This window comes from Myotis yumanensis, unplaced genomic scaffold (genome assembly GCF_028538775.1).
Source record: "Myotis yumanensis isolate MYYU_CA2020_CCGP unplaced genomic scaffold, mMyoYum1.0.hap1 SCAF_16, whole genome shotgun sequence".
Lineage (NCBI taxonomy): Eukaryota > Metazoa > Chordata > Mammalia > Chiroptera > Vespertilionidae > Myotis > Myotis yumanensis.
Window position 1 is genome coordinate 48,369,072 of NW_027223767.1, and position 13,496 is coordinate 48,382,567.

A 13,496-nucleotide genomic window follows, 5' to 3' on the forward strand; every position below is an offset into this window, starting at 1 on the left:
CCTAGCCCATGGGTAACTTAACCATGCCGAGACTAAGCCACCACCCACCTACTAGTGACTTCTAAGTGACAGTCCCAACCCAGACTGGGTTCCATACTCTAGAGCCAGCTGCCTGCTGGCCATCTAAACCTAGACCTCCCCATGAGCATCGCAGACTCAGCATGTCAATAACTCCTCTCACCATGCCATCCCACCCAACCACTCACTTTCCCAATCCCCTAATGAGACTAGAACCACCAGCCACAGTTGGTCCAAGTCAGAAAACCAAGAGCCAAGTCGAATCCTCCCCTTTCTCTCACATTCACATGTGATTAATAATTAAATCCAGTTGATCTCCCCTCTCCCCCAGATCTCTGCCCCCTTTCCATCACCACTCGCATACCACTGGTCTCAGCTTCCCTTGCTTTGAAATTTGAAAATACATTTATCTGGCCTTCCTGCCTCCAGCCTAACCCCCCTATTATACGCCCTTCACATGATACCAGAGTCATCCTTCTAACCTGCAAAAAGGATGCTCCCACCGCCATGTGCTTAACGTTCTCCACTGGCTCCTTCCTGATGAAATGATAAAGTGTTCCCTTCTTTTCCTTGGCATATAAGACTTTTTGTGATCTTGGCTCCTTCATTCCTGTCCAGCCTCATCTCTCATCATGGATCCCTTCATGTGATATTTGGGACATCTCTGCTTACTCACCATCCCAAAATAGTCTGCGCTCTGACCACCTCACTGCCTGGACACCTTGCTTTTCATCTGAAACAACTTATCTCCAATCCCTGTCTCCCCCTGCCCATTGCCGGTCTTGGGAGTCTCGACTCAAGCACCTCTTCCTCACTTGAGAGGTTTCCCATGCCCACATGGGAAGGCCCTGGTGCTCCATCGCATTCTATGAGGGTCATTTATCTCACCCTTTCTTTTCTCCAAGGGAGGAGGTACTTCCTTTTACTTTTCCAAGAGCCTGCACTCAGATATTGTGAGTCCTCATAAAACTGCATTAAGTAAATGAAATAAAATGAATAAATGAAATAAAAGAAGAAACCCCACTCCCGGTCTTTAATCTTATATACGCACAACGGAAAACAAACGGGCCAATAGAAGACGAGAGAAAGGGGGTGGCATCAACAGAGACCACCAAGTCCATACACAAAGGGCTTTAGCGAGAAAAATTATTTTGCAAATTGGATTCTATCGCTAACATGGGATGTCTGCAAGTAGAAGACCCTGCTACGCACGAGTTCATGTTATTTGAAGTACGAGATGGTCAATATCAAATCATCTGCCAAACCCACGGCGTGTTCACTGCCTGCTCAGCCTCCTGGATCCTTCCTGACCCTGTGTTCCCACCATCCCAGGAATGACGGCCCTGCCTTTGAGCATCTGGCCGTCAAACTGCGGCTCCTGGAGCAGAGAGATCTGCGCCCCAGAGAGCAGACAGGTCCCCTGTGCCTCCTGTTGTTGCTTTTGCAGACCCTTTCCCCTCTGACTTTCAGTTTCCCGAAACTGATTCTTCCTGTTGGTCTTGGCAGGAATCAGCAGTTGCCTCAGTCCAGTGGAGGTGGGGGGTGGGGCCAAGATGGCCAGTTCGGCCCCTCCTGCCCACAGCTTGCGGGGTGTATGACTGAGCAAGGGGCCAGGCCTGGGCTGGGCGAGCAGGACTGCCCCAGGGAGCCGGCAGGAAGGGGTGCTCCCTGACTCTAGCTTGAGTTTCCAGCTCCTAAGATATTTCATTTTCTTCAAGCCTACAGACATACAGGGCTCCTGGGAGCCAAGCCAGGCTGAAGAGGGTAGGGAGAGAGAAATGGCTTCAAGAAAAGAAAAAGAATCTTATCATGCCACCACTCACAGGGCAAGGAATCCGGAAATGTTGGGCACCATTGAGTAGAATGTAGGGTGGGCTTGCGGCCCAGGAACACGGGGGTGGGTGACTTCATAGCCAGGATCCTCCCACTGTCTACCTCCCAACTCTTCCCTCCCCTTCTCCTCCCCCTCCACCCTCCACGCCCCATACTCACCAAACAATCCTAGAATTCAAAAATATACAACTCAGGCTTCTTTCATGCCCTCTCCAAGCCATTGCTAAACCATCGTTTGAGAACAACCATGGGCAAGCGCCACCTTCTTGGTGAGTTCTCCTTCAAATTACCGAACCCAACACTAGATTTTTCTTAGATCCCCAAAGTCAACGGTACATGCTTATGTGCCCGGCAAACCAGCACAGACCCACTGGTCCAGGACTCCCAAAGGATCAGGCCGGAGCTCAGAAAAAGTATCTGCTTGCTGCTGGCTCACGCCAGCGTCACCACGCGCTGTTGGTAAGCGGGCCACAGGGTGGTGAATTTTGCTTGGGGCGAGGGGCACATGAGACAGTGTGCACATGAGGTTTTATCGGCCTGTACACTGGAAACCTGTATGGTTTTGCGAACCAATGTCACCCTCACGCATCATTATCTCACAAGCCCATACCTATTGTTTTTATTCCCCCTTTCTTCTCTCTCTCTCTCTTTTTTCTTCCTTCAACTCTTAACCAATTCTTGTAGGGAGCTATTTTTTCCTCCCTTACATGAAATAAATTCGATTTTTTTAAAAAGAGTCGTGAATTTTATTATGACCTCGGAAGACTTTGTTTAACGGAGTACAATCCCTAAAGACCAATTTATTGGATACTTATATCCGGCACTGTATTGGCACTTCACCTGAATTGTGTCATTTAACCCTCGAGACTAAGGGAGAAGAGGACACTTGCCCGCCCTGCCTGGGACCCCTCACCCATCCCCGCTCGTGCATGATGGCGGGAACACGGCCTCCTAACACCTCTCCCCACGGCTGCCTTTGTTGCTCTCTGCTTCCTCCTAAACTGGGCGAAGTCTAAACTCCTCTGAAGCAGCTGACCTCTGGCTCTCTGGACATCCCCTCCCAGAATCTGACCTCTGAGTCGTCTTAACAGGCGCCTGATTGGCTTTCCCTTTGAGCTTTTCCCACCCAGGCCTCTCACAACTGACCCCTCACCCAGGCAGAAAGCAGATTTGGCCACAACAGCACAGGGCTCCAGGGAGGAATTGCAACATATCAGAAATGTCACTGTCACCTTCCTACAGTCAGCACCTCAAACACGGGAATGGAGCCAAGTGGAGAAGGACAGACAGACAGGACACCTCGAGATGGACAAAGACACATCACAGGGTTCAAGCTAAGTCACGGCGCAACCTGTGTATGGGGGTTGCATCCAACCTGAGTTTGGTCCTTCTTCGAAAGCGACCCTTCAGAGAGTGGGAAGATGCCCGGGCAAGAAAGATGGTCCCTCCTCCTGAGTTCCTGGGAGCATGAGCTCACCAGCACCGCCTTGCTCACCGCCGTGAGGTGGACGGGCCCGGAATGAGCTCAGGGGGCGGAGTGGGTGACTCAGAAGCTCATGGCCATCTCACCGGTTGGAACAGATCTCGTGCCTGCTGTGTAGACGGTAGATCTTAGGAGAAATCGTCTCACCGAATTGGTCTACAGCTTCCCTCTGAGCTCGCTTTCAGATTCTGGTCCTTTCTCTATCACCCCAGCCCCTCCCCTTCCCCTTCTCCAGCTGACCTCCCTCTCCCTTCCCCATTCACTAGCTCTTGTCCTGTCAAGCAGACAGTGGGTTAAACACGCCCAGGACGGGGGAGAGGCCAGGGCCCAGGGATGCAGGTGCAAACAGGGAACGTGTGGGCTGGCATCTAGAATGGCCTGTCACCATTCCAAGAGCGTCTTCGGGGGAGGAGTGATCGCAGACCTCCCCAAAGGTCTCCAGGGTGAAAAGTCCATAAATCTAGAAATGGTGGAAGTCCATGGAAATTTAATTAAATGAGTTCATGCACGTAGAGGGGGCTTTGGGACAGTGCCTGGGGCATAGCAAGCTACACAGACACTTTGAAATGAGTAAGAGTCTGGGGAAATGTACATGTCAACGTCACAGCGGTTGAATGCACTCCAGAACCCTTGCACGGGGTGATCGGACCTGGTGCCTGCCTTCTAGGTCACCGTTCTCCCTGCTGCCAGTCCTGAGGCTTTCTCTCCCCTTCATTTCCTTTTTAATTATTATTATTTCACTATTATAATTTTTATTCTCTCCCCTTCATTTCATTTCCTTCTCTCTCCTCTCTCTCCCGAAGACTCTGAGTTTGCCTACGTGGATCAAAGATCCCTGTTTTTTTGTTCTCGCCACCATGCCTTAAGTCTCAAATCCAGGAAAAACCCTTGATTTCCCTAAATCTTGTGTTGGGGTGGCTTTTGCGTTGCCATTCCTGTCGCCTTGGCAGTGAGCACCCTGGCTTCGCGCTAATAACCACCTAGTGCCGTGGAACGGAGCTGTGATTACAGGAAGGCACTGGGAGTCCATGCAAAGCCTTCCCCTCCCAGACACACTGGCGAGGGTTCGGGTGGGCTTTTCCGCCGAGATCCCCTCTGGAAACCTCACGGGAAAGGTCGGAGTCCTGAGAGAGGGGGAGGGCCCGATGGTCTACCCGGCACCCCTGGCCGAGTGTGGGCCCACCGTTGCCATAGGCTCCCGGCAAACAGGGCGGAATTCTTCACCGCAAAGCAAATCACCTCGAGTGTCCTTCAGAATCACGACTCAAGAACACTTTCCTCTTGTTAGTGCTCCAGGGGGAAGGGAGGAGCGCGGCTAAAGAAGCTGGAAACTCCCTTCACCCACATATGCGCAGGACCCCCCGCTGCAAGCAGACCTCCCAGCTCGGCTGATTGCGCGAGGATGCTGCCCGGTGCAGGCTGCACTGAGTTATAGCTCAGATTCTGCCCAAGGCCCTGCTGCTCGCCAGGAGAAGGGAGTGACAGACGCCGCTCTCCTGAGACGTGAGGAAAGATATGAGTCAGAAGAAGTGGGAGGGAAATTGGCTCCGGGTCCGGGGGCCACTGTGCCAGCAGCTGGCTGGGGCTGACGGAAGAGCGGGGCGGGGGGGGGGGGGGGGGGGTGTCCCTAAGGGGAAGCATATCACCGTCTCCAGCTGCCTTCTTTCTAACCCACTCAGATGCTTCAGGAACATGCCAGACACAGAGAGGTCACGTCTGGGAACCGGAGAGCCATCTCCAGACACATGCTGAGTGCCTATGCTGCGTCCCCTGCTGTGCTCGCTGCTGGGCTGACCCACCGGCCAGGGCAGGTGGGAGGAGGAGGATATGAAGCAAAGGTGATAACCTGGTTTCGATGTGGCTGCGCCATACACTGTCCAAGCGAGAGCAGATCTTAGGAACCACCGATTTGCCAAGAAGCAAAGCAAGACTCAGAGAGGGCGAGACATTGGTCTAAGACACACAGCGGCCCAGTGCTGGCGAGATTGGGCTTTGTTTGGCCCCCAGGACAGTGGGGACGGAGCAGAAGATCTGGCGCGTGAAAGCTTACAGAGACCAGCTCCTGAGTGGGGACACTCACCTTCTTGCTGATCTCATCACTTTGTCACCTGTGGGCTGTGTGATGCACACACGGGTGACCACCTCGATCCATCTGGCTGTCTTGTTTCAGGGTAGAGGCCAAGATCTGTGATTAACGAGCCCCAAACCCTAAGAAAATAAAAGAAAACCAAGTTAATGTTCGAACACATATCTGGGATAAAAAGTTTGTAAATCACATACCACGAGGCTGGTGAATCTTTGGGCTATTTTTATTATTATTATTATTAAAAGAGAAAGAGACCCACAGCTGATATAAACACTGTACCGTCTACCTCAGCGCCTTGAAGAGGCAAGCAATGGGATAAATAATCTATGGCCCATTCAGACATTAGAATATAACTAGGCACTAAAAGAAATGAGCCATCAAGCCATGAAAAACCATGGAGGGAGGTGAATGTGTGCTAGGAAGTGAAGGAAACGGATCTGAAGAGGCTACGTGCTGTATGGTTCCCACTACATGACATTCTGGAAAAGGCAAAACTACGGAAGCAGTAAAATATCAGGGGTTGGTAGGGGTTGGGAGTGGGAATGAACAGATTGAACAGAGGATTTCTAGGGCAAGGAAAATGCTCTGTGTGATACTTAATGGAGGAGGCATGTCATTATACGCTTGTCCAAACCCGTAGCATGTTCCACCCCGAGAGTGAACCTAATGCACATATGGACTTCGGGTGATATGATGTGTCCATGTAGGATCAGCAGTTATAACCAGTGTCCCGCTCAGGTGGGGGCTGTTGACATTAGGGGAGGCTGTGCACGTGGAGGCAGAGCGTATAGGGGAAACTCCTATACTTTTCTTTCCATTTTGCCGTGAACCTAAACTCATCTCAAAAATAAATTCTTAAGACAAAACAAACCAAAAAAACCCATGGTAGCAGGAACCCAGTTCAACTCAACCAACCTTTTATTGACTTGCTCATTTCACAGAAACAATGTTTTCCTCTCCCTGACATACTTGTCACGATTCTGATTCTCCGTTTTCTGTTTTATGTTATGGGGTTTCCCAGAAAGATAGCCGGGGACCCCTGATGCTAGGATTTGTATCCTCCAATCGTGGTGGCCACATGTCCACCACCACCATCACGCGGGGGGTGGGATGGGGGCTCTTGTTAAAAAATGCACACTCTGGGGCCTTAGCCCGGCCCCCTGACCCAGATGCAAAGGGCGGGCCCTGGGGACCTGCATTTTCACTGCTTCCCCGCGTGATCAGGACACACACGAGAGTTTGATGAAAACTGCCTTGACACCCAGAAAAGGCCTCTGGGAAGAAGTACGCCAGCAGGATCCCTGCGCCCTCAACGTTTGGCATTGAAGATGGATGAGGATAAACATATAAAGGACCACAGGCAACAGGCTCAGAGCTGGGGGGTGGAAGGCTGGAGTTGACACATCTCCTTTCTGAACAACCATCAGATCTGAAAATGCACGGTCACGATGGCTTCCCCGCTGAGCCCAGGAGCGCCGGGCGACAGGACTGTTCGATGCATCTGTGATCATCCCCAGCCCCGGGCCCAGGGAAGACGCTCAATCGATTAGTGCGGAGCGGATACAGTAGGCTTGTCCCAGAGAAGCCACAGGCAGTGACACAGCAAAGCTCTCCGAGCCTGCCCAGATCACACATCCATCCCCTGCATGTGAAGTGCAGCGAACATTCGCAGGCCGGGACTCCGAGTTCCCCAGGCTGTGGGATTGCAGGGGAAACCAAAACGAAGCCAGGACACCGCTCACTGGCTGCTAAGGAGAGAGTGACCTCGGGGAACTGTTCTACCTTCTGGAAACCAGGAACATTCTGTTTCCAGAAATCACAGCTCCGGGAGCCCTGCCTGCTTGGGGTGGTGGCGCTAGCATCGCTCCGCTTCCAGGAGACCAAACTCAGCAGCTAAACAGACACCGAGATCCTGGGGGGGAGCACGCCGAGGAGAGCGCGCCTGGTGGGGGCTGAGCCCAGGATACGACACGGACCTCTTGGCCACCTGGACGGGGTCCATGAACTGGTGTGTGAGAGAGACGACATCAATTGGCTGCCTCCCACATGCACTCCGACCAGGGCCGGGGAACGAACCTACAAGCCAGGTACGGGCCCTTGACTGGGAGTTGAACCCGAGACCCTTTGGTGCGGAGATGGATGCTCTACCCGAGTCTCACTGGCCAGGGCTCCCCTTACTACATGTTTAAGTTCTTCTGACACCAGGCCAACTGGGATGGAACCCTTGTTCCGTCACTTACCACCTGTAGGACCTCGAGCAGGTTACCTAACCTCGCTGTGCCTCCGTTTCCTCATCTCGAGGGGGAGATAATGGCACGTCTCCGTGTCATTGTAGTGATTGCACAGGAGCGTGTTCGTAAAACATGTGTATGCTTAATTGATGCGGGGTATTACCGACCGCTGCACGCATGTATAACTCCGCCTGCTTTCTGTGCGCAGCAGATCGAAGGCTCCCCAATACCTGTTGTACTAGCCACACAGATACCAAAGGATGCTCACCTACTGAGCTACGTGTGGGGGGGAGGGGGTGTGTTTGGGGGGGGGGGGCTAGAATCAGCCCGAACTGCTGAAGCCAGGCACCGTCCCCACCTCTGCACCCCATACTCTTCCTTCCAACCCCAAACGTTTCCTAGTCTGATATCTCAGTTACGTCAGTCCTCTTAAAGGGAAATCCTCTAATAAAGTTTGTGGGGACACAGTTGGCAGGGAGAAATCATTCCCACTGCCCCAGGGGACACCTAGCCCCAGCAGGGTCCTCCGCCCCAATCGGTGGGTGCTTCTGAAACCCGGCGCCCGGGCCAAAGAGTTAACCTCATCTCATGTAAGAGGGATTTCTCCATCCTCGACCCACATGTCCCAGGGATCAGGACTGTGGGAGGCGGTGCTATTCCGTGGCAGTGCCTCAGGCCCTTGGCCCACAGCCCACCAAGTTCCCAAAGGCCTCTGTTCACGTCAAATTCAAATTTAATTAAGAACCACTGAGCAGAAGCCGAGGCCTGCACAACCCCCTCCCCCCACCCCTACCACCACGGAGCCCGGAGCGCGCCAAGAAGATAAGTGTCTCCTCATGACACAGAAAGCTGGAGGTGTCCCCAGCTCGGTCACCTGTGAAAACAAGCCAGCGATAAGCTGGGGTGCAGAGGCACGCAGATTTGGGGCTCAGCCTGTGGATGGTGGGGCGAGGGGAGTCATGAATAGTACCCCAGAATATTCTCCACGAGAGCTACATCACCACTATCCCACAGGCAGCCTCTCTACCGACCTCCTGCCCACCCCGGCCAAGGCCGGGCACCAACTCTTCCCTCAAACTGGTGTGAATTAATAACCGATGCCCGAGAAGGACTTTGAGAGACAGAAAGACAAAGAATAGAAAGGAGGGCCCTGGCCGGTGTGGCTCAGTTGGATGGGCATCACCCCCTGCACCGAAAAGTTGCCGGTTCACTTCCTGCTCTGGGTCCATGCCCGATTTCAGGCTCGATCCCCAGTGGGGAGGGTGCAGGAGGCAGACGATAGAAGTTTTGTTATCATGTTGATGTTTCACTCTCTCCCCCTCTCCCTTCCTGTCTAACAATCAATAAAAAATCTTTGAAAACCAGAAAGAAGGAAGAAAGCAGCCCAGCCCAGGTCATCTGGCCAATCTCTGGAGCCTGGGCAGGGTGAGGCATGGAGAGGGACTGGCTAGATGACAGCTGGGCATTTCCAAGTGCAGTTCACCGGCTCCCAGATCAGAACAGCCCCCGGTTCTGGATGCTCCTGACCAATATGTACTCCAAGGCCTTCACCCAGACTTAGGACAAGACTGCCTGAGGGAACCAGGAAATTCACGTTGTAAGACATCCCAGAGGAGATTTTTGGACCACACATTTTAGAAGTCTGGGATAGTCTGAAACAGGGATTGGCACACGACCGCCCATGGGCCAAATCTGGCCCACGGCTTGGCTTGTTTCTACAAATAAAGATTTATTGGCACACAGCCATGCCCACTTGTTTACAGAGCACCTACAGCTGCTTTTGCAATACAACACAGACTGTGAGTAATGGTGGCTGAGATCCCGTGACCCTCCAAGCCTGGCCCTTTGCAGAAATGTTAGCCCACCCCTAGCAGAGTGAGCGTCCACCTGGGCAGTGTGCTCGAATCACCGGGGCACCTCTCAACTTTACTGATTGGGTCCAGCCCATAGCTGTTAAGTCGGAATGGGGGTAGGGGTGCGCTTAGGCCTGGATAGATGTTTAGGCTCCTAAGGTCTAGACCAGCCTTGGGCAAACTACGGTCCGCGGGCCGGATCCGGCCCGTTTGAAATGAATAAAACTAAAAAAAAAAAAAAAAAACCGTACCCTTTTATGTAATGATGTTTACTTTGAATTTATATTAGTTCACACAAACACTCCATCCATGCTTTTGTTCCGGCCCTCCGGTCCAGTTTAAGAACCCATTGTGGTCCTCGAGTCAAAAAGTTTGCCCACCCCTGGTCTAGACAAAGTTTGGAGACATGCTGTGCAATTATAGGGCTGCGATAATTCAGAATTTTCCGCTGCCCCCTCCCCTGATGATGAACAACTCCCCCAAATATTGATGGAGGCCCTTCTGGTGTGAATAAGACTCTCGAGCTAGAAGCTGATCCCGCCACACCTATCATGACGGCCGTGCCTATCACGGGCGCACTGTCTATTTTGCAATAAGTGAAACTCGGCATGATTTCCCCCTCCGATGCCAAAGGCCCGCTCCATCCCTAGGGACACGTCCTTCAGCTGGCCCCCGTGGCTTCCCAGCGCTGGCTGGCCCACGGACGACGGGTTGCATCACAAGCGCGTGGGGGAGCCTATCAGAAATCCAGCCTCCAGGTCCCATCCCCCGAACCATGAAGCCGACTCCCCTGGGCTGGGGCCTGGGACTGGGTTTTGTAATCGAGCCCTCTGGGTGGCCGCTGAGGCAGCCGGACTCAGGCAGCCCCGGGAGAGGGCTCTCTGAGGCTTAGCTGCAGACGCCGCTGTCAACCAGGTGGAAGGGTTTCCTCCGCCTAAAGCCAGCCAGACCCAAAGGAGTAATTTTTCCTGCGGACGACGGGAACCTGGCAGGTAGCTCATCCAAGTCTATTTCTTGGCTCCCAGGAAGGAAGAAGCAGATCAGAAAGCCATGGTGGCAGCTGAAGTTGGTGTGCACGTGCATATGTGTGTGGATGTGTTTATATGTGTTATGAGTGAAAGCGTGTTTGTGTGTGAGTGAGTGTGTGCACGGGGGGCGGTGTGAGCGTGTGGGTGCAGGGATGCGTGAGTGTGCACATGTGAGTGTGCCTGTGTGAGAGGGTGAGTGCATAATCATGTGTGAGTGTGTGGGTACAGGGATGGGTGAGTGTGAACATGTGAGTGTGCCTGTGTGAGAGGGTGAGTGCATAATCATGTATGAGTGTGTGGGTGCAGGGATGGGTGAGTGTGAACATGTGAGTGTGCATGTGTGAGTGTATAATCGTGTGTGGATGTAGGAATGGGTGAGTGTGAACATGTGAGTGTGCATGTGTGAGAGGATGAGTGCATGATCATGTGTGAGTGTGTGGGTGCATAATTACGACAGGGGAGAGTGCGGCTCTGTGATGAGCTCCGGTCCTGCAGGGGGTCAGCCAGGCAGGCCTGGCCAGGTAAAGCGAGTGGGAATTCCAGCCAGGTCTACATTCTACTACCAGCCTTCGAACTCCCTCCGCTTCTTCCTGCCTGCGCCTCAGTTTCCTCATCCAAAACGTGGGGTGATCACCAGGCCTGCGTGAGAGAGTTTAGAGAGGAAAAAACCTACGGCAATTCACAGATCAGCGTCCAGCTATGGCAAGTGCTTATTTGTTTGTCCTTTTGTGAAACATTTAGTGAGAACTTGCTTTGGGCAGGTTCTGGTCTAGGTTACTGGAAACAAAGCATTATTATTATTTAAAAAAAAAAAAACCCACCTCCCTGTCATTCTGGAATGGACATTCTAACGGGCAAAAATAAACAACCCAGTAAACATGTAATACCTTCCAATGGGGGCGGTAAAAGCTACAAAACACGGTGGGCAGGGCCAGATGTCACGCTACTGCGGAACACGAACACTGGCCGTTAGTTCAAAAAGGCTGCGTGCAGTCAGTGGCAGCGCCCCCCGCCGTGTGCGTGGCTTGGCTACTTCACTCCAAGGCTCCCTAACTTCTCGGGACTCAAATATAGTTGCTTATGGTTAAAAATGGAGCAGCCCATCAAGAAAGCTATGCAAAACACAACAAAAACATAAAAATATGAATCAAACAAACAAACAAACCCACACGTTTGCTTTTCCTGGCTGCTCTGCCGAGAGCGAGTATTGAGACACAGGCACAGCAAGAATGTGGGGTGTGCGGAACGCGGCCGAAGCAGGGCCCCGGCCCCGGGCAGCCAGCTGTCAGCCCCGGGCATGGCAGGAACCCTGAGCCTACTCCTGCGGAACCCCAACGCTCAATTTTAGGATGAAACCCTAGATGCATAAAAGACAGAGAAACCAAGATTGTGGCAGCTTTAGCCAACCACGCTCCCAGAGGGGGAGTTTTGTAATGGAGGGAGGTTTTGAAATCACTGCCTCTCCCAGCCAGCGAGAAATAAATCTGTTTCTGGTCAGAGGCTGAGCCGCGCTGGCTGCGGGAGTCACTCAGGAGAGATCCCCATCTCTCCCGGCTGCATCCCATCGCCACCCCGTGCCCCGGGGACGTGGCCCTTCACTTCCCTGCTCCATCCATCTGCCTCTCCAAGGGCCTTCAAGGCACTGAGAAGGGAAATGCTTCATGCGGACTGCGGTTGCTCAGCCATGGTTCGGGGTGAAGTGTGCAAGCCACAGCCCTTGTGCAAATTTTGTTCCTGTATTTCAATTTCACTCAGCCCTTTACCAACACACACACACACACACACACACACACACACACACACAGAGACGGGATCCGATTAGACAATGTCGGCAAGAGTCCTCTAAAAACGGCAGACACACCCACCCTGGGACACCTGGCGTGCTGAAAGTACTCTGAGGGTCACATGCGTTTATTGCCAGAGCGATAAGGCAAGGACAGGGGGGAAATGGGAAGAAATGAGATGAGATTCAGCCACACCAGCTGAATTTGTACCCCCATGACATTCTGGGTTCTTCTGCTGGCGGCGGCTGCCCCACCCCTCCTCAGAGCTCCCGGGCCAAGAGGAAATAGACCAGAGAGAGGTTATTCCCAATGGATCTCAACTCTGAGGTGCCGGCAGCTCACGTTCAAGATCCCAGGTGATTCGCCGGCACCAGGATGTCCCCTGCCTTTCGGGTGGGTCACAGCCTTTCTCTAAGGTCGCACCGCTCTCAGATTCAAGCCCGAGGTTGTCTGACCCTCAAGAACCAAGAGGCTCTCGCCTACAGAACAGCCCTCGGTTTCCTGCCCTGCACGCCTGCCGGGGCCACTGACATGCTCTTCGGGAAAACGCCTCACAGACGGTAAAGCAGGTGCAGGTCAACCCTTTACTCAAACCCGCACGGCGGCCTCCCCTGGGCGGACCCTGCTCTGTTATGAACTCACATGAGACCAGACAGCAAACGTGGTGACCTATGAGGCACATTGCTGGCAGGAAATGTTGACAGGAGAGAGAGAGAGAGAGAGAAAGAGAGAGAGAGAGAGAGAGAGAACTTTAGGGCACCAAGGACTGGGAGAAAAAGCAGAGCAGGGGAGCCAGGCAGGCGAGTGGAGGGATGCCCTCCTGCACAGCGTGGACGGGCGAGCTCTCTGGGGAGAGCACGTGCGCACAGGCCGCGGAATGAAGACAGCCTCAGCCCTGGGGCTCTGTGGGGAACAGCATCCCTGACAGCAGGAACAGCACCTGCGGGCGAATGGCGCAGGCAGATGCACAGACTGAAAGTAGCAAGGAGGCCGAATCCCCACGCGTGAAGTCAGGAGGCGGCGAGAGACAAGACCCCGCATGCAGACAAGGGAACAGCCCGGAAGCAGCGGGGTCATGGCCGGTGCCCAGCGACATGGGAGAGGAACCGCTGTGGCGGCTCCCAAAGCAGCAATAGCGCTCTGTGAGCGGAGAGCCTCTCAGCGGCTCCCGGCTTCCAGG

At 53.3% G+C, this 13,496-nt stretch overlaps 1 long non-coding RNA gene across 1 annotated transcript in view; it reads right to left on the reverse strand.

The window, feature by feature from the left end:
• LOC138994431 (uncharacterized) overlaps positions 1-13,496 on the reverse strand; it is a 300,667-nt gene that overhangs the window by 105,729 nt on the left and 181,442 nt on the right. Inside the window, exon 3 of the long non-coding RNA XR_011468433.1 lies at positions 5,415-5,542. This is a non-coding gene — a long non-coding RNA (uncharacterized lncRNA). The remainder of the gene's footprint in view (positions 1-5,414; positions 5,543-13,496) is intronic.